The 21,088-nt window shown below is 45.5% G+C and overlaps 1 protein-coding gene across 1 annotated transcript in view; it reads right to left on the reverse strand.

The window, feature by feature from the left end:
- LOC142583616 (uncharacterized) overlaps positions 1 to 21,088 on the reverse strand; it is a 207,280-nt gene that overhangs the window by 61,870 nt on the left and 124,322 nt on the right. The window lies entirely within an intron of this gene.

Raw genomic sequence — 21,088 nt, forward strand, 5'->3', positions numbered from 1 at the left:
ACTTACCATTGTCTCAATTCTTTAATTTATGCATGAACTTTCGTAACTGACCTAAAGTTGGGTAGAGTGGCATTATCAGTGTTGCCTCCTTAATGATCAACATTTATATGGCCAGTTTGACGGAAGAAGACTGCAGTACTTGTCTACAGTGATGAAGCGCTGAAGTGAGAAAACATTAGGAAACAAGCGGGAAAACACTGATGCTACGATTATATTGTACTTCGGTCACCCTTAATTTATTATTTATTTATTTAGTTATTTATTTATTTATTGAATACCTCAATTAATGACGCTCTATACACGAGCTATAACATGAGGTCTAGAAGAGTTGACTGTTGGGCTAGTTGGTCGTCCATATTTGAAGTAGTAGCTTAGCGCAAATAAAACCACGGACACAAGGAAGACAGACAAGGACAAGCGCTTGTCCTTTTCTGTCTTCCTTGTGTCCGTGGTTTTATTTGCGCTAAGCTACTACTTATAACATGAGGGATTGGGCAAGATAAGTAGGGCAGTGTTTAGGTAGGATGACTTGAGTAATGGGTTTTTTCACTGGTTCTCCTGTAGCGAGAAGCATTAGAGATAAAAATGGTATTGTATTTAGGGCGTTCCTACCCTCGGTCTGTACTGCTGTCTGTCTGCATGCTGTTATGATGTACAACTACTGTCTGTACATCATACCAACATGAGCCGGTACACATTTGGTTAATTGCTGCGTGATATAGAATGTGCTCTTAAGATGACCTGTAAATATGAACTCAATGAACAAAAGAATCCCAGGAGAAAGGCAGAGCCGGGCACATTTCGGGCAAGAAAGAAAGGTGGGAAGACAAAATTGTTCTTTTAATTCCGAGATGCTATTATTAATAGTCATGAAGACTGAATCGAGTTGGTCGGTTCTGAATGGATTGGAATGTTCAAATCGATTAGCTGGGTTTGGTCAAGAATACTAGTAGCAAGCTCTAATTGGGGACAGGCGAAGGTCTTATATGCTAACATCTTTAGAAGAAATGGGGCCAATGAAATGTTATGGCGCAGGTATCAAAAGACGTGGTTAGCTGAGTGTAATTTTGATAATTTTATTCGACCATGTCAAATCATGGCAGATGTTAACGCGTAAATATGTATGAATGTTAGAGACAGTTGTATGTTGGCCGGTAGGGTAACAGGTAGAGACTGCAGTAGTTGTGAGGGAAGCGGACGGATACTAGTGATGTGTTGCTGACGTTAAGGAGTGTAAGCCAGGTGTTACACTATGGCTGATTTGCATAGGTATTGCTGTTTGACGGGTTAGCAATAGCTAAAATGTGGAGGCTAAAGGTAAAAAAATGTAAAGGCCCTAGTTCTATGACTTGGGGGACACCAGACAAATGGACACTAAAGTAGAGGTGGGTGAATTACCATGTGTAAACTGCCCCATCTTTTAAAAATGCTTCAATCAGTTTCACAACGGAAGGTCGTAAGTTTAGGGGTTAAAGTTTGTAGTAAGCGAAAATGGGGGGGGGGGCAACTCTGTTGCCAGTCATTTCGAAATGAGGGAAAATTGCGCCGATAGGACCATTTTAATCGAGAGGAATGTGAATTGTAATTAAAAAGCGCAAATTTGGTGTAACATGAAAGATATTTGCAAAATACGTGTTGAATAGCGTGAAAAACAGTTGTCTCTGATAAAATCCGGCGCTGTGTCAGTATGCAATGCGTGATAACGTACCTACCAAGTGGAACACAACAAGAACCAAGTGATTAATCGAAAATAAGGCACAAATGTGTTGCTGCTGATGTTCTTACTATACTTAAGAATATTCACATTTTCGCCATTAATGTCAAATGAAGATTACTTTTTCAAGGATTTTATGACTTCAGCAGTATCATGAGAGTCAAAATTTTTATTTTTCATTCAAGAGAAACTACATTACGATGTTTCAGGTTAGTTATGAATTTGACGTGATTCATTAAAAAACGTGAAACAAAAGGGATAAATTAATGCATTAATTACCTCTCAACAGTCTGTTGGAAAGTCACTGGCTATCTCAGAGAGAAAAAAAAATAGAGTTTAGGAGGAATTTCGAAAAGGTGAAGATGCAGCAGCGAAATTTATAGACTGTATTTATGCAAATATTGGCCGGAGGTTTAAAAAAATAACGTAAGTACCGGGACTTCTAGATCAGCTAGGCTTCGAAAATTCTGTTATGAGCCGTCGGAGCTGGAAAAATAACACGTTGCTAATGCCGGCGCCAAAACACAGCACTTTAGCCATTACTATTTGCTGCCGCAAAGTACTAGAGCTCGCTGTAATGTGCACAACTTTAACCGTATTGAATACATGCAGTGTGGGAACAGCCGTGCTCGTCACTCTCGCTGTAGGGTGGACGTTGACACAATGGCGCCAAGAATGAGGTGTCAATACAGAGCAGCCTACAGTGAGCAGGAGCAATTAGTGAGCGGATGGCGGGGACATTGGTAATGAATGTCATCATTTTCAGGTTGTTCTCTTTTGCTGTTATTTCAGTCGGCTTGCATTCGGGTGCAGTCCTTTTATATTCTGAGCTTCCAAATTTCGGGAGCAGGCTTCTACTGAGGCCGGCTTTGATTCGAGTGGATAGAGTAAGTTATTTGGGGATCATACTAACGATGTTTTTTCTCACCATTTTTTCTTTCTAAAACGAGCACGTTTATGGCAACTTCGCAAGAACAAAAGATATAGGATGTCAAGTTAAAGGTGCAGTACCCACTACAGCTTGCTTCGCAGAACCACTGGTACAAACGAGTAATCACCACAGTAGGAAAAACACGATGATGTCTCTTTTTGGCAGACTACTTGTCTCTGTGCTCTGTGAATTTTGGTTAAATCTTCGCTTTTCGGGGGGCCTTGCCTTCCCGTCCTGCGGCCATGGACGCGGAGCATGCCAGGGCCCGCATGGTCAGAAGTCATCACGGCCGTCCACCGTAAGGAAGCGAGTTGGCTCCCCCAGCGACACCGCAGACACCGAGCTGTACTCTATGTCGGAAGGCGACTCATCCGACGACGGCTTCATACCCGCGCGGAGTAAGAGGGCGAAGAGAAATATCCTCAATACAGCGCCGTCCACTCCTGGGAGTACAACGACTATGAAGTCAAGGCCTGCGCGCTGGCCACACGTCATCATTATGCCGGAAGAACCCTCAAGCAACATACGATTGCTGAACAGGCAGGTCTTATCCATTTTTCTGGAATGTGCGGTGCCATATCAAATTAAAGACAGCGAAATAAATCCAAGCAAGAGTATACTCGCCACAGACGTGTACAACGCGAGTGCGATTGCAAAACTTCAAGAAATCACGGAGCTAGGCGAAATCAAAATGTGCCCCTTTATCCCGATCGGCGATACATTAATAGCTGGTGTAATTTACGACATTGTCGTTGCCATTCCCAATGATGACCTACCGAGCCTCATCATGCCGGCAATCGAGGGTACGATCATTACGCAAGTGCGCCGCATTGGGAATACGCACTGCGTAAAAGTAAATTTCAAGGGGGATTGTATGCCATCCCACGTTAAAGTCGGACATTTCCGACATCCGGTTCAACCATTCATCCAGAAGCTGCTTCAATGCTATCATTGTTTCAGGCTAGGACACGTCAAGTGCATGTGTACCAACTCGTTACTGTGTCCCCGTTACGCTGAACCTCATGCAGAAGCGACCGGCGGTGCCACGATTCTGAAGTGCGCCAACTGTAGCGTCCCTCACGTGACCTCGTCGAAAGTCCCCGCATCAAGAAGGAGCGCGCGGTTCTCAAACAAATGGCCAGGTACCAATCGGCCCACAGGGAGGCAGCCGAAGTAGTCCGGCGTCGGCACCATCGTACGTCTTCAAAGAAAGTGCATGCGCGAAGAGATAGTACCCACTCCACTGCGGCACCAGTTAGTCGCGCCGCGAGAAGGCCCAACACTTCCACGAAGGAAGCAGATAAGACTCTTTCTTTAGAGGAATGGCCTACGCTACCGAGCTGCTCCCTTGCCAAGGAACTTCAGAAGGTCGCGGCCCTACCGAGCCTTCTCTGGCAATGGATGATTCACCCAAAACAGATCGTCAAGTCATCTCGGTGCTACGTTCCCTCATGGAAGCCATCCGAGAGATATTGGTGGAGGTGGGGACAACGCCTGCTCGAAGCGCACTTAAAGTGCTGGACGCCTTAAGCCCAGTGCTTCAATCCCTCAACTAGAAAGATGGCTACCCATACCCCATCCTTCCGAAAAAAAGTCAAGGCAGCGTCCGTCATCCAATGAAACGCCAGAGGACTAATATCAAGTCTTTCAGATTTTCGTCAGTTTGTGAACACCAATGTGTTTCCACTCATCGCCATTTGTGAGCCCAACTTCTCGAAAAAAATCAGACTGCCAGGGTACGAAGCTTTCATCTCTTCAACAAATGGTTCATGCAGCAAAATTATCGCTTTTGTTCGTCGGGAACTTACCCATGTTTTGCAAGCAATTGCGCGCCACGACGACAATCAAAAGATATGCATCACACTTAAAAGAACAAACTGTTGTTTACTCTCATACGCGTGTTTATATCACCTTCAAGCAATTTTGATACTAAAAGATTAGCGGATATCTTGAGTGTTTGTCCCGCCCTATGGGTCATCATAGGAGATTTCAATGCACACCATCCAGCATAGGGAAGTACAAGGACAAATGCAAGAGCACGAAGATTAGCAAGCATCGCCTCAACTATGGCCTTACTCTCCTGAACGATGGTAGCCCCACCTTTCTTCGAGGCGTTGCATACGGCAGCTGCCTCGACCTTGCTTTCGTCTACAACTCTCTCACTAGATGTGTGAAGTGGCTTCCAGATATTGAGACACATGGGAGTGATCACATTCCCACCTATCTAAACATCAAAAACTTGTCGTCTAGATCCAGTCCACGGAATATCATTCGGACGATTCAATGGGCCAACTTCAAATTTGATATGGAAGAATGCCTGCCGCGAGGGCCTACCCTCTGGGTTAGAGCAAACAATTAAACATACGATGCAAAACGCTACTCGCATGACGACGATCCCTTCCACGCAAAACTACTTCGACATGGAGTTAGAACGACTTCGAGCACTTCGTCGCAGGGCGGAACGTCGATATCGGTGTACAAAATCAATCCATGACCTTAGGGCAGCGAGGAGGATGCAAAAGAAGATTCAGGGTCGTATGGATAGGTTAGCGTCGGAACGTTGGACAACATTTGCCAGGCACAAGACCTCCACAAGCCACTGTATCACATTTAGAAAACGGTGCAAGGTATGCGTTGCCTTCAGGAAGAGCGTTTTCCATTCAACGCGCTCGCGCTTTTCCAAGGGCGGCAACACATCGATGTCGCAGATGACTTTTGTGCGCGGATCGCAGACCAAGCGACTCGTCCAGATCCTGCAGCCCGAGATGACGTCCCCCATTCCCGTGATTCCAGCATGAACCTTCCTTTTACAATGGAGGAGCTCGAAGCGGCACTAGCTCTCTGCAGGCACTCTTCATCTCCAGATGGTATATCATACCGAGCCTTGTGCTACCTCGGAGAATCCGCACGTATAAAATTGTTGAGTTTTACAACTCCTCATGGCAGGAGAGAAATTTTCCTGATGAATGGAAAGTAAGCCGCCTGGTGCCACTCTTGAAGCAGGGAAAATCCCCATTAGAGCTCACCTCTTACCGCCCAACAGCGCTGGCCAGCTGTGTAGGAAAGATAATGGAACGGATGATCCTTGGCCGCCTGGAAAGTTACTTTGAACACTACAAGATTTATCCGAATTCCATGGCTTTGGCCGCCTGCAATGGTACCTTGAACACTACAAGATTTATCCGAATTCCATGGCTGGTTTACGACGTGACCGCTCTTCCATCGACAATGTAGTTGATCTCATTTCATATGTCCAGCACGAAATGACCCGAAAGCGTTTATCTGCAGCTTTATTCTTAGATGTGAAATGCGCATACGATAACGTATTACATCAGGCCATTCTCGACGCTCTTGCGATGGTTGGCCTAGGTGATCGAGTCTTTTTGTCGATTGCAAGTTACCTATCTGCAAGATCATTCTTTTTGTTACCTGACGATGGCCCAGCTACGCGACGCTAAACCAGCAGGGGCGTTCCTCAAGGCGGTGCTCTCAGCCCGACGCCATTTAACCTCGGTCTTGTTGGACTTGCTGAATACTTGCCAACTGCCATCAAAATTTCAATATACGCACATGACATCTGTGTTTGGACTTCGGCACTTACACGTCCTCAGATACGGGTGCGACTTCAAAGAGCGACAACTTTGACTGCGAACTACTTGCGTAGACAAGGTATCAGCCTATCACAAGAAAAATGCGCACTAGTGGCATTTACTCGCAAATCAATGACGCCTTATGTCCTCTCAATCAATCGTCGGACCATTTCCTATGTCAGGACCCACAGATTTCTTGGTGTAATTATTGACCGAGACCCCTGTTGGAGCCCGCACGTGGCCTACATGAAACGGCGCCTGACAGCAATTGCCCAGTTGTTTAAATACTTGACAGGAAAAACGTGAGGGATTTCAGTAGACGCAATGCAGAAACTCTACAGAGCCCTCTTTCTCGGTTTTTAAGATATAGTCGACATGTACTGAACAACAGCTGCATGACAAATATTCGTGTTCTGCAGGCAGCACAAGTTCAAGCATTGAGAGTTTGCCTTGGTTTGCCCAGATGCACGTCAACAGAGGCAACTATTGCGATTACTCGGGACCACCCAATGCAAACTCACATAACGGTGGAAACCCTGAGAACGCACATCATACATTTTGCACGTGCCCCCTATCACCACCTTGCAACACTACCTTCAGAAAGGCACCAAGCATCATTCTCTAAAACTGTCGTCAAGTACAACGACAAACTTCCCTAGGGCTTCATCGCTGCATCTAGACACCCTGGTGTCTTATCAGGCCCACAGTACATCGCAGTGTACCAGGAATCGGGAAAAAGCCTGAGCTGTCGTCGCCTGTGCTGATACAACTGTCTCTGCTTCTTCTGCACGAGAGGTATGCGGAGAGTGTACATATTTATACTCATGGTTGCACAGACATCCAGTGTTCGTCCGGTGCTGTGGTTGTCCCAGCAAGAGCTATTACCATCAGCTTCAGGACTGACCACTCAACGACATCGACTTCTGAGGAACTAGCTGCTCTTCGCGTTGTACTCTGTTTCGTCAGTCGGGAACCACCTCGACAATGGTCAATCTTCTGTGATTCAAAGGCAGCCCTACAATCTGTGCTGTCAGCTCTGCGTCGCGCGCCACACGAAGAGCTCATGTTCGATATTAGATGCCTACTCCATACATCACAGGAGAAAGGACACCAAGTGGCGTTTCTGCAGTTGCCAAGTCACTGCGGCGTCATAGGAAACGAAGACGCCGATAATGCCGCTGGGGCAGCTCTTGAAGACACACAGGAAGAGGCCATACCACTTTCACGGTCCGACGCAGCTAGCAGACTTCGGGTGCTTGCACAGGAGATCACGCTCTCTCTATGGTGCACGCCAGACAGCCAGACCAACCAGAACAACCGTCAATACCACCTGCCCTCTTTCATGCATTTCTGCATGCCAACTGGACTCCGCTGAAGAGGGGCCACTCTGCTTTATCGCTTATGGCTAGGGGTGGCATTCACGAAAGCTTACTCATTTCGCATTGGAATGGCCGACAACGCTCTCTGCATTGCCTGTCTTTGCGAGGAGACGCTAGAACACATTCTGTGCGAGTGTCCTGAATATAATGTTCAGAGACAGTCCCTTGCGCCCGTTCTAGCGTACCTTGACAATAGACCATTCTCACTTGAAACGATTTTCACATGTCGCCGACAAAAGACATCACAGCTGAAGGCGACGAAACGACTACTTCGGCTTTTGAAAGAGACCGGATTGCACGAGCGGCTGTGACAGTGATGTCGCATACAACGCAAGAGTGATGGACTCTAACGGACGATGTGTGTGCTGTGCTATGTGCTCTCTCTCTCTCTCTCTCCCTTCCCCATCTTTCATACCCCGCTCCCGCTCCCATGTGTAAGGTAGCAAACCGGTTGAGCTAAACTGGTCAACCTTGCTGCCTTTCCTTCTCCACTTTTTCCTTCCTTCCCTTGCACAGAAGAGCCGTTGCACAGTAATGACGATCATCAACCGCCTCTTTCAGCCGACAACGGTGTCAATACTGGCATCGGCGTTTCGGAGATAAACCTACGCGTTCTCTAAATGAACGATCATACGCGCAAATTCCTAATCGGCGTCTACTTTATGGAACATATTGTGGGTATGACGAGAACGCCAAGAGGGCAAGTAGACAGCATAACAAGGCTCCCGTACTGCGGTCGCCCGCTCGCTGTTTTCGAAGGTAAGCTGTCGCTCATACCAGCGCGGTTCAGAGTGATGCAACGGTGCTTACATGAACAAAATCTGTCCACCTTGATACGTTCTGACCTTAATTGATGACAACGATGAGCGGCTACTGTAATGTATCTCAAGCGAACGACGTGTGGTAGCTGCACCTGCCGATGTAAACAAATGCACCGGTTGGTGCTTTGTACTGTAAGTGGCGTTCTTGCGGGATACAAATGCGGAAAGTCGCACTCAACATCTTGCATGCGAAGCACTTCCACCTAAATAGTACCTAAATAGTAGCTCCCTAAGCACCTTCCACCTAAATAGTAGCAAAACACCTAAAATAGCAAACAGCACGTATACAATCAGTTGTTAGGGCTAGTTTTGGTATTATGTTGCAGCACGATATGTAGCGCATGGGCGCTAGCTCTCGTAGTGGCGGCTCGGATGTGAACGGTGATTCGTGGATACTGAATTCGAGAGACTGATAACTGTCAATATTTGACAAAGAAGAGCTGGTGCCCCTGACATTGTCCCCCGAAGGACTGGCGCGGACACGAATCAGCTGAGAGTCTGCTCATCGCCGATTCCGTTCGTCCAACGGACGAGACCGCCATGCCTTGCGCGCCTTCCCCACTGGAGACACTCGTGACGTCACATGAAGAGGTTCGTTCGGCTGCTTGGTCAGGTTTAGGTTTCGTTTTCGCGCTTTTTTGCTCATTTAAAATTATTTTTGAATTGGAGGACCAAATACACTATCAGGGACAGGGCGGTCTCGGGAACCTAAATATTCCTTTACCTTGACATGGTCAAAAAATCGCCGGAGTTGCCCTCGAAGTGGCCCTTGGTTGCTGTGAAGAAAAAAAAGACAGCCCAAATGAGACAATTACCAGCACCACCTCTGTGCCAGTATTGCTATGATAGCATATGTGCTACTCATCAATAACGAACTTAGCCTAACTGAAATTTTGTTGCAGCTGGACTTTCTATGGGATATAAAGCGCCTGTTGGTTTTCAGTGGTTAGAAGCAATCTCGCCACCTCAGGCAGGACGGTGTCGGTGACTCAGCTGTCTAGAGCCGCGCCTGCACTGTCGGAAGTTTTCCGCAGGCACCCAGATGTAGATATCATCAGGCGGTCACTGAACAATGAGTTGCGTTTTGTTGTTGCTCTGACGGCTAATTAGCCTGAAAATGAGCTGCATAAAATTTGGTATGCCACCGGCGCATGCGGTGGCATTGCTTAGTTTGGTGTGCGTCTCTATCCGTTTCTACCCGCTCTAAACTTACTGCGAGCGCACTCCATTCGGAACACACATCATACACCATTTACACGTTCCTAACTCGCATGAATGTATGATCAGCTTCAGTCGACTGCGGCGTTTCACTTAAGCATGTAAGCGACATGTGTTCTCAGTTCACTCACATGGCTTATGGCGCATGTGCATTGTATTAGGTGATATAAACGCGCGGCAGTCGTCGCCACGGAGTCTTTCGGCATTAGCAAGAGCCGTTGCGTTTCGCTACTGTTCGGCGGTATGGGTGACGCGATGCGTATACGTTGAGATTCGGTGTATATATGGATCACCTGCTCAACAGAGGAAAACCTAAAATTAAATTATGTGTTCTACCACGCCAAAACCACCATGTGATTATGAGGCCCTCCATAGTGGAGCACTCCGGATTAATTTTGATCACGAGGGGTTCTTTAGCGTGCATAGGATGTATGGTACATGGGCATTTTTGCATTTCGTTCCAAGAGAAGTGCGGCCGCCGTGGTCGGGATTCGATCTTGCAACCTCGGGCTTAACTGCGCAACATTAAAGCCAGTGCGCCCGCCACCACGGCGGTTAAACCATCCCAAACAAAACCAGCAAAGCAAAGAGGTGGGCATGACACCGCAACGGTGCAATATTTGCAGCGTATAGTAAAGACAATGCTAGTATTACTAATAAGTGCATCCATAGTTTAAACACTGTTACTAAGAAAACTGCCAGTCAAACTGAAGGAGACCAGGAACGATTATGTCGGAATCCCGGAAAGTAAAAAATAAAACAAAATGCTGAAAATTATAAAGTAGGTGCTCTCATCGAATTCAATGGCAAAAAATCAGCGCTCTGTTCTTTAGGAACTGAGACGTAAATAGTGAAACGTCGTTGATTTCGACGTTCTTGCACGATTATCCAACGGCACGTGAATTTTTTTTAAGGAAACGAGAGATACAGCCAAGATCAGCATTTTGGTGTGTGCTTTTTCGTACATATCGACCTAATCAATTCGGTCCTATAGTGTATGTAAAACATCAGGGCTAAAGATGAACTCTTTTTGATTGTTTGCGGCGTTTCTAATATTTTGTTTCTTGAACGAGAGCACTCAATCGACAGTGATTGAAGCAGTAGTTTCTACAAAGTCTAAAAAGAACTAGAATACGGAAATACTAGCCACAGTGGGCAGATATGGAACTTACATGCCACAAAGACATGGGGAGCTGTACGTTGCGCCGTTTTGCACGCGTTTCATAGATGTTTTCAATGTCTAACTTTAAGAACTGAAAGCAAGAATTAAAAACAACGTTCGTGCTTTTTTTCCATATACCAAAATCAGACTAAACGGAACATTTGGCGCGTTGTTTAGAAAAAGGCCTTCTTGCGCGCGACTCCGCACTGAACAGAATAACAAATAAAAAGAAGGAATAAAATAAACGATAACGACGTGCACTTTGCACCGGATGTGCGAATAGAATCAGGCAACGTCCATTAATACGTTTTCTTTCTAACGTTCCATATGCAAACGCCGTTAGACCGCCGTCACACGGAACGAGAAATGAACGTTTGCCAAACACGTTTTAAACCTTGCGTCGCACTTAAAGAGCTGCAGTGCTGCTCACAAGTGTAACTGAAAGACTCGAAATGCGCGAATGCGTACGGATTCCTTTTCAGTGAGGCGGGAACGAGACAACAGTGAACGTGCCCGCTCTTACGTTCAAACGAATGAGACTAAATTTGTTCTTACTACAGACGAGGGTGACGACTGAAGGAGCTTTCTATAAAAAGAACGTGCAGATTTAAAAATACTCGATCCCCTTTTCGACGATATCTAACCGTTTGTCTAAGAAAGTTTAGTGCATTTAGGATTCAGATACCTCAGATACTCAGTGTATTATGTCGATTCCTCAATGATCAATGAACGGCAACGATAGGCGAAGCGCAGCACAGGTTAAGGTAGTTGCGCTCTTACCAATTTTGCCTACGCATTAACCGTAGAAACATTGTGCACGTGCTCAAACAATCACTCACTAAAATTCAAGGCTAATCCACGAAGCAGATACCACGTCAATGCATTGTCTCTCAACGGTACAGAAAACAGACACACACACACACACACACACACACACACACACACACACACACACACACACACACACACACACACACACACACACACACACACACACACACACACACACACACACACACACACACGCGCGCGCGCGCACGCACGCACACACACACACACACACACGCACGCACGCACGCACACACACGCACGCACGCACGCACACACACACACACACACACACACACACGCACGCACACACACACACACACACACACACACACACACACACGCATACACACACACACACGCACACACACACACACAAACGCGCGCGCGCGAAGAAAGGCACGCATATTCACACAACTGCGGCTCTGCTTATCCACTTGCGAAAACATTACTCACTGACAAGTGTAGCGAAAGATCCTCACAAGTTTTTATTGTCGACTGAGCTGAATCCACTCAAATTCTGGGCCAATGCCCCTATCTCTTTGCCAGATATAAAAATTACTTCACAACTTATACTAACTTTCTTTATTCTTCAACACCGACATCTTGCACCGACATCTTACACCGACATCTTGCGATAGGAAGGCGAGGCCCTCAGTAAAAAGAAGTAGACAATCTGCTAACGTGGTCATCGACTTCTTTTAATCCTCATTATTCTTTAACAGCCCAATATAAACCAACTATTGCAGGAATGACTAACCTTGACTTACAGTATATTTCAAATGTGATCATATTACAGCCAGGAGGTGGAGAAAAGTGGCAAGGTCGTAATTGTGCTGATCTAATTGTTTATCAACAAAATCTGCAGTAATATATGCTGCAGTTCGATAAAGCATTGCTCGGTACTGCATATGAAAGGCTTTTTTCTAAAGTATCAATTTGAACGTGAAATACATTTGTGGCAAGTTTGGTGCTGCATATCTTGAGACTTAAGCTAGACTTGAAATTTTGTATATCCGGACATCCCCAGTATGTAATGACCGGCTTCAATTCAGGATATATGGCATGCATCTAAAACTATGTAATAGAAATTTATTAGTGAGATCTACTCAATCAAAAGAACGTTGGAACGATTATAAATCTTTAAAAATCAAGGTTCCAGATGCCAACGATGTCTTGAAACTTGGCAAAAAAAATTTGACTTTTGCCTCAAATTCTTTACACGTACATAACGACTAGAGACGGTCATCGCTTAGGGAATCTACAGACCTCAAGTGATCTGCTTAGACAGTCGCTATCGCGATGGCGGCGGTTAGTCGACGAGATAGCCGAGTGGCTATGATATTGAGCTGCTGGGCCCAAAGTCAAGGATTCAACTGAACAACACGTGGGAACTGTACCACACATGTTTTGAGCGAGCGCTGTCCGCCAAGCACAAAGGTGAACCGCGTCGAAATGGTGGACGTTGAAGGGTTGAAAAACGGTGGACGGAGGGGGATTCATTGAAATGCTATCACTAATATTTCCCGCAATCCATTTTACCACTTGTACTTATTCAAAAAAGGTTTGGTTTCAAACCCAGTCTCCTCAGCAAAGCTGCCCGATGTTCTACTCATTAGACGACGAACTTTCCAGTGACCCAAGTTGGTGGGAAAATGGTTGAAGAGACAGAAAGTTAGAATGCTGGTCGAATAGGCAGACAGACAGCCCCTGCAAAGGGGGTGAACTACCTTGAGCATGCTAGTCGCAATAAAATAGCAAGCCAAAGCAAAATTTTGGCTTCACAGAAATGAATTAAAAGCTGTGCAACGAATACGAAGGGCCACGATGAAAGCACTATAATTATGATGAGAGCGTCGACTATTGTATGACTTGTCACACGTTGCTTACCCGTGATTGAATCTGAAATGGTGACAAGTGAAACTCTCTGGCGCCCCCCCACTTCTCCCCTCCTGCTTCACCTTAAAAATTATTTACGTTACCTATGACAAAATTGCTAAATATCACTGGATATACAATCTTTTTGATAGAATGAAAATAAATAGAATAGCCTATCACAACTATTAAAAGAACAATGTATTTATTGTTCGGTTTACGGTTACCACTGACTTGCATGGCCGCACAGAGCTCAGAAATGTGAGTCCTATTTATCTCCTGAACACTGAATCGAACGTATCTGTTCATTGCGGTCATGGGCCGCACTAAATGCTGGAAACAAGAATGTACCGAGTTGTTCCTTAGCAACGAAATTTTAATCAATTTCTTCATTTTTTCATGATGTGCTCCCCAATATACAAATATAAATCCCATCCCAGGCAGCTCTGTATTTGTACATCGCTAAGCATTGCGCCTACGTGCTTTCATTTTAAGTCGCCTATGCTTCAAGTATTGATGACCGCTGCAAGCCGATTTCTTTTCTCTGAGCACGTAGGTACGACTCACTTAACGAAATGACCCGTTCTCCGTAAAAAAAACGTGGGAAAAAGAGTTAAATTACAACTCTGAGGGCAATGCAGGAACAAGAGGAATTGATGGGATTCGGCTTAGTATTCAGTAATCAAGGATAAAGCGGTTCCACCCAAATTATAGCTTTCTATTCTTATCTCAAAAGGAGCCGATAGAAAGGGCTTCCTGAAGAAGCTCCTTTTTACAACCTCTCTTCTAGATTTCTAGAGACCGAAGAAGTTTTATACATAGTTTTGTTTTCTTTTGCCATTTCCAACACCAGCACGTTACGCGTTGTGTTCTGGTTGTCGCTTCCTCAAACCGACTTCTATTGACTTTGCAATCGTTTTGCTGCTTGCAAAACTAGGCTGCTGAAGAGCAAGCGGAACCGGCAAACAAAGAAACACAAGCTGAACGAATAAAGCGATCTCGCTTTCCTTCTTTCTAATTCTTATTGAAGTTTGTCTTCCATTATTTTTCTTGTTATTATTTTTTTTTCAACGGACTAAAGGGAGGGGGAGCAGCGACTACGCAACCCGACCTCTCTTCTCATACCTTAGCATCGGCTTGGCTTGGGCCGACTTTGCTTGTTCGCGAGGCAGCAGCCGCGATATAAATGACTTTTTTTCGCCTCCCGCCCCGACCGTGTTTCCGACGACATGATTCGTCGTTCCCTCTTTCTCTCTCTTTCTTTTCTTTCTCACTTTCTCTCTAATGCAGTAGAATATATTGGAGAAGGTATAATGAACCCCAGGCACCGTGTCTTTCCCCCCACGTGCATCGACTAATTCAGCTCGCTCGATCTGTTTTCATCCGGGAGCCAAGAGCGTGTCGCCGACGCGCAGATCTAAATTCATTCCGGTGTTTGCTTATTTTGTTTCCATGGACGATTGGTTTCATTTTTTTCTTCAGCAAAAGGATAGTATAGCTGGCTCAACGATAAACAAAAAGGAAAACTTGTAAAACACGCTGTATATTGATGCTGTGTGGCAGTTCAGGCTTTTTGCATGTGTTGAATGGAAGACATGAAAGTATCTCACAAAAGCTAAACATTACGCGTAGTACCCGCATTCATGCTGCTTGCTTTACATGTCTTCTCTAGTTTACGATCTTCGTGGTAGTATAAATGCAGAATGACATTGGATTTCAACTACATAACCATATATGTTCAAATCATGCCAGGTCGCATTGTGCTTAGGGTGTATGATAGCTTCGAGATATAAGTTAACCTGTTTTGGAGCATAATCCAAGACACATAGCGGCATAATTCGTGAAGTCTGCACAAAGGTACGTGCAGATCAGTCAAAAAATATTTCATTTGCGATGTTCTTCTTTGTTTTCTTATCTTTTAGTGCCGAGACGCTACACAATGCAGAATTGTCAAATGAAATGAGTGAATACCACGGAAACTTTTCTCCCTTTATTGGTTCTTACGTCATATGCTGAAGAAACAACGCGATGCCATTAACACAGCTGGCAGAAATGGTGTTTCTGCACACAAGACTGCAGTACATGGCGCTTGATAACATTCAAATTGGGCTGAACAGAAAACCTGTTTAATAACTGTCTTCGTGGTCCTTTTAAGCATTATGAGCTCTTGTTAGCCGATTTGTGATTTCTGCTGCGCTCATTTTTCTAACCACTCATAGTTAACGTATATTTAGCTAGGACCTCAGTTTGCTGTTGGCTAACCGCTCCATAAATATGACACTTCTAAAATAAACTGGATAGCATTGCCTTATTTTTCTAATAATTGTTTTATTGAAATGAAAATAAAAGAAGGAGATGTAATCACCCTGTAATGATGACAGCTACTGCCTTACGCATGAGTACATATATATATATATATATATATATATATATATATATATATATATATATATATATATATATATATATATATATATATATATATATATATATAAAGGAGAAAGCAAGTCGCACCGCTTTAAGTTCGTAAATACAGTCTGCAATTAGCTGGTAATCAGATGAACAGATGAGAAATATACATTCATGAAATAATTCACGCACCAAGGTATGAAATTCAAAGTGCGCTTCTTCATTCACTCATTCACCGTTGACTCATTCTTTTTAGTGGTCGTTGCGTATTATTTTATTTTTCTTCACACTCATAATAGCATGCCGCTGTGCCAACTTCTCTAGGATTCAATAAAGAACCATTTATCTCTCTCTCACTACTACGGTTAATTATCTGCTGTCCTCGACTAAACTTCGCTTTCTACAGCACCTATTTTGCTATCCTAATAAACCACCGGCTATCTGCGTGTCCCACTACATGGTATGCCCCACTGCGCATCTTGATTGCAACCGTATGTATGAGGTACAGGCACTTGGTCTTCAATGCATAATGTTGCGCAACCCTTCTGCTATTCTACAAGTTTCGTCCACATATGATAGTGCTGGCAGAATGCATTGGCTATAGGCTACTTTCCACTAATTAGGGCCACGCATCGACAGGCCTAGTAATAGGCCGAGGGGGTCCTGCTTCAGCATTCGGTTATTCTGGTATTCGTCGTCCAGTATAATGAGGAGGGAATAGCTTCTGGAAGTGGGAAAGGAGATCTCCTGGCCATGGACACCATAACTCTCTCGCTCAAGGCAGACACGTGATGCTATACACACAGAAGCTTCACGCGCCCGTGATGGGGCTTGCGCAGGGCTCTAAGCCGCCGGTTGGAGTTGCTTGTGAACCCTGGTTAATAATTTCATAATAGTTTTCAGTGGAATGCCGGCGAAAGGAGTACAGCTGTAGCACTTGTCTAAAAAATTATGGTCTATTACATCGTTGAGTGGAGGAAATGAGAATGTAATAAAATAGCTCGTTTACTTGCTGCGACATTTGAAATTGCGGTCGAACAACCCTACGCAACCATACTTTAGGGCATGGGAGTTCTAAGCCCAGCAAACTGTCGACATGCCAGGAGTAGGTAGCTCTCTGTGAAATTCTCACTTGTCTCGAGCTACACATATATGACAGTCCGACGTAGAATCTGCAATATACCGGGAAGCTAAGGTTCGCTTTGTCTCAGGGTTCTGACACAACAGTGTAAGGATGCATGAAAGAAATAGATAAACGTAGGCTTCTATTCCATGTAAATATTCGTCTAGTTGCAACATGCGCCACAAGAGGTTGAGTTAACATTGCAGTGAATAAAGGCGGTGACCTGCTGCAAAGTGCTAGCTAGTGTCACCTAGCAACGACGTGATTAAGTTTTCATCAGTGCCTTCTCTGCTGGCACCGTCTTCTACCTTTTTCCAGTTTTTTTCTTCTTGACAATACAACAATGAAAGTGGGCAGTGGTGTCAGCATTTTTTCTAAAGGATGCAATAAAAGAAGATTTAATATCAAGGATGTATGAAAGAAATAGAAAAGGGAAGGCTTCTATTCGTTATAAATATTTTTCTAATTGCAACATGCGTCACAAAGCGCTGAGCTAACGTTGCAGTGAATAAACACGGTGACTTGCATTGACAAAGTGCCAGCTGGTGTCACCTGGCAGCGACGTGATTAAGTTTTCATCAATGCCCTTTCTGCTGCAGCCGGCTTTTACGTTTTCTTTCTTTTCTTTCTTTAATAGTGCAAGTGCTTGCTAGCCGAAGTGGGCCGTAATGTAAGCATTTCTGTAATGTAAGCATGCAATGAAAGAACATTTACTGTCAAGGAGACGAGGACCTGTGTAATTAGAAGCAACCTTAAAGCAGTACAGACACAAAATCTCGAAGACTAGTTAACGTGTGAGATCGATTTATGTTGGCACACATACATCGTCTGCAGAATATCAACAGCAGATATAAATGAGAACATATTTAAAATCAATTTTAAAGTACGTGCGTTCAGCTAACCGCGGAACGCAGCACCTCGCGACATCGACATCAAGAAAGGATTGTAAAAAACCGGGAAAACGCTGCGTCACGAGTTTGCGCTGCCATCGGGGCGGGCACTGCGAGCAAGTTGCTCGCCGCTCGGATCGCCCCGGCTTTTTCTTTTTTCTTTTTCGCCGCTGACGGCTTCACAATAATCAGCTAAAATTTCTTTCTGGCACGAAATAACTCATAAAATGTTCTCGAAAGTATGCATGTTATAAAACGCTGCGCGAAATAGTAAATCGTTGGGGTGATGTCGACTCGTAAGCGCTCAGCGCAGCTGCCGCTGCAATCGTCTCTGCGAAGCGGCTCGCCTGGCTAACGTGTTTTCTCATTGTTACCAACGGGTCCGGGAAAAATAATTGTATTGTCACTTATGGGTGACATAAATGTGCATACCTTGATTGTGTTGACGAATATAGGTGCTTTATTGCGAGCTGCGAACTGATCGCAAGGCCTGTCGGCCTCGGATATGACGGCCAGCGAACTAGGCCTATACCGTTTCCCAGCGCTTTCCAGCTCACCTGGCTCGCTCGTTCGCTACCGTCGGCGTCGATAAGCGGCGGAATTGGTCCGAGTTTGTGCACGCCGCTGGACGCTTATATAGAATGGACCCCGCTGAAGAGCAGCCACATTTGCTCGTTTCACTTTGAGCGCACCTAGTATAAACAAAACCCGGCGAGCTTAGAGCAGTCGGATTATCTTCCACCAAGACTACGTACCCCGAAGCCTGGTGCTGTGCCGACTTTTACCCCGCCTTGTTTTCAGCTCCGAAATATGCTTCATTCCCAAAGCGCCCTCGACGAACGGCTCGTACTGCTTGTAGCGGTGCGCATCATGAGATTATAAAGGAGGTCGTGGTACGTATATTGATAGCTGTCACTGGCCAAACTTTGCGAGTCGCTGCTTTATAGTCGATCCATTCAAAAGTGGTTGGCTACGTCTAAATACGGCGGGGACTCCCGCCTGCTGGAAACAGTCGCCGCTGGTGGACGAAAACGAGGACGACGACGATGGCGGGGACATCGCAAAGCACGTGCAGGCGTAGCAGACGAACTAGCAACACGAAGCTCGCGTGCCGGCGAGAGCGCTGGCGTGCGCAAGTCACAGTTTTGTGCGATCACGTGCCCAGCTGTGTTTACATACCTTCTTTGTCCCATATCGTTGCTCACTGAAACCGAAACTAAGACTGGTTGCTACAAACAAGACTCCATATAATTACCTGGTGCACTCTGCAGCAAATGATGTTTCGTGCCATTATCACTGGGCCACTAGTTACTTATTGCAGCAGAACGAGCAAGATCGAAAATTTTTGTGTCAGTACTCCTTTAAAGCCACAAAAATTTCAAAGGACAAATTCATACAGCCGTGTAAGATTTTGCCGGTTATTTTCTGTCACGGTGTTCACTTCATTTTGCCTCCCGTTACGTCACAATAATGACCAAGGATAGTTGCAGCAGACAAGTCCTTTTATTGTGCTCTAGGAAAGCATGCTTTCGCATACTTTCCGTATCGAAACACTAACATCTCTCGCGTTCGTGCGTACTGAACACAGAAAACGACTGCACAAAAGTGGCGGGTGTTTGGAGCATCTACTGCTCCCCCTTCTTCCTTTTCTTTGTCCACAGCGAACGACAGACCGGGATAGGCCGAACAAGGGGTGGGGTCGGCAGGTCAATACCGGTAGGCGCCAAAGGAACAAGTCGGCCGGAAGAGGCGATTGAAATCTCCACGCACGCAATCACACAAATTCAAACTGGCACGCGCGAAAGCATGAGCCTAAACAATAAACTGAACTTCAAAACCGGACGGGAAGAAAGTACGCCCTGTTGAAAGCGAATCCCGAAGAACGACGAGGATGGAAAGAGGAGCGAAGCGAAACGAAAATGGAATCCCATTCATGGGAGCTCATAACCCATTTGAGCCGCGACTCACGCCTTCTCCTCACACGCGAGCCGGATAAGGAACCCTTCGCCTCTCTCCTAACCCCCCTTCTCAATTTCCTCGGCTGGCTCGAACGACCAGCCAGGCACGCCAACCAAGGCGCTGCTCAAAGTGGGTAAAAAGAGAAAAAAAAAATACGAAAAACTCAAAACAAAATAAGGAACTAGGCACATCGAATCAGCAAGTACACGAAATAAAACCTGCCCGCACAAGCTTAAGTCTTGAGCCAAGCCGAACAACGAACATAAGCGGCGAAAAAAGTAAAGAAAAAATTAAGCTCGGGAGCTAAGACAGGGAAAGGTCGAATGGAACGGAAGCATGCGAACGCTATGGGAACGGGGTGCACGTGAGCGGGGGAAGAAGGCGGGGGAGGGAAGGGTGGAACGAAGCGAAAGAAAGCATAAAGAATGGCGGGAAGAGGGAGGGGAGGGTCGACGACGATATCTGGGAGTTGAACGGGCGATGAAAGGGTCCAGATATTATACGAATTACGCTGAGGGAGAACAATGCGAACGCCGCCATGGACGCTGTCCGATCCAAGCGGCGCGGTGGTCCTGCTACGCTATATACTACGGCAGCTCGAAGAGCCTCCTCCCCCTCGTCTCCCCTCTCCTCGCCGCCGCCCTTCGGCATCCAGTCGCGGAGAAGGGCCCCTTCACGTAGTGAAGGCCCTCGGTTCTGCTTTTGTGCGAGAGGGTCCCGTGTGTTTACGACGTGCCCGAGAGAAAGCGCCGTCGGCGATGGCCACTCAGTGGGGAGGCAGGCGCTTGTCAACGACAAGGTGTATACGTCGGAGTGCTGCCACCGGAAGGAAAGCGAGACACAGATCGAATCCAGCTGGTCAACGCACAGCGCGGAACCGATATTGAAAGTACAGTGAAGGCTCGGTGCAGGTAGAAGAAACGAGTCGGGATACCTTAAGGGGATTCCATATTTAGCCTTCCGTATACAGAAACATTCACTCCAATACGCTTACATGTTTTCCGCACTGTGCTTATGGAATTTGACGTTGAACTCGTATGTTAGGCATGAGAATAATTTTATTATGTTATGGCGAGCATATAGAAATGGAGGACGCCAAATTAAGGAAACATTTCAGCAATAATAATTTTACGTACTATATGTATATATATATATATATATATATATATATATATATATATATATATAT

Source organism: Dermacentor variabilis, chromosome 5 (genome assembly GCF_050947875.1).
Source record: "Dermacentor variabilis isolate Ectoservices chromosome 5, ASM5094787v1, whole genome shotgun sequence".
Classification (NCBI taxonomy): Eukaryota; Metazoa; Arthropoda; class Arachnida; order Ixodida; family Ixodidae; genus Dermacentor; species Dermacentor variabilis.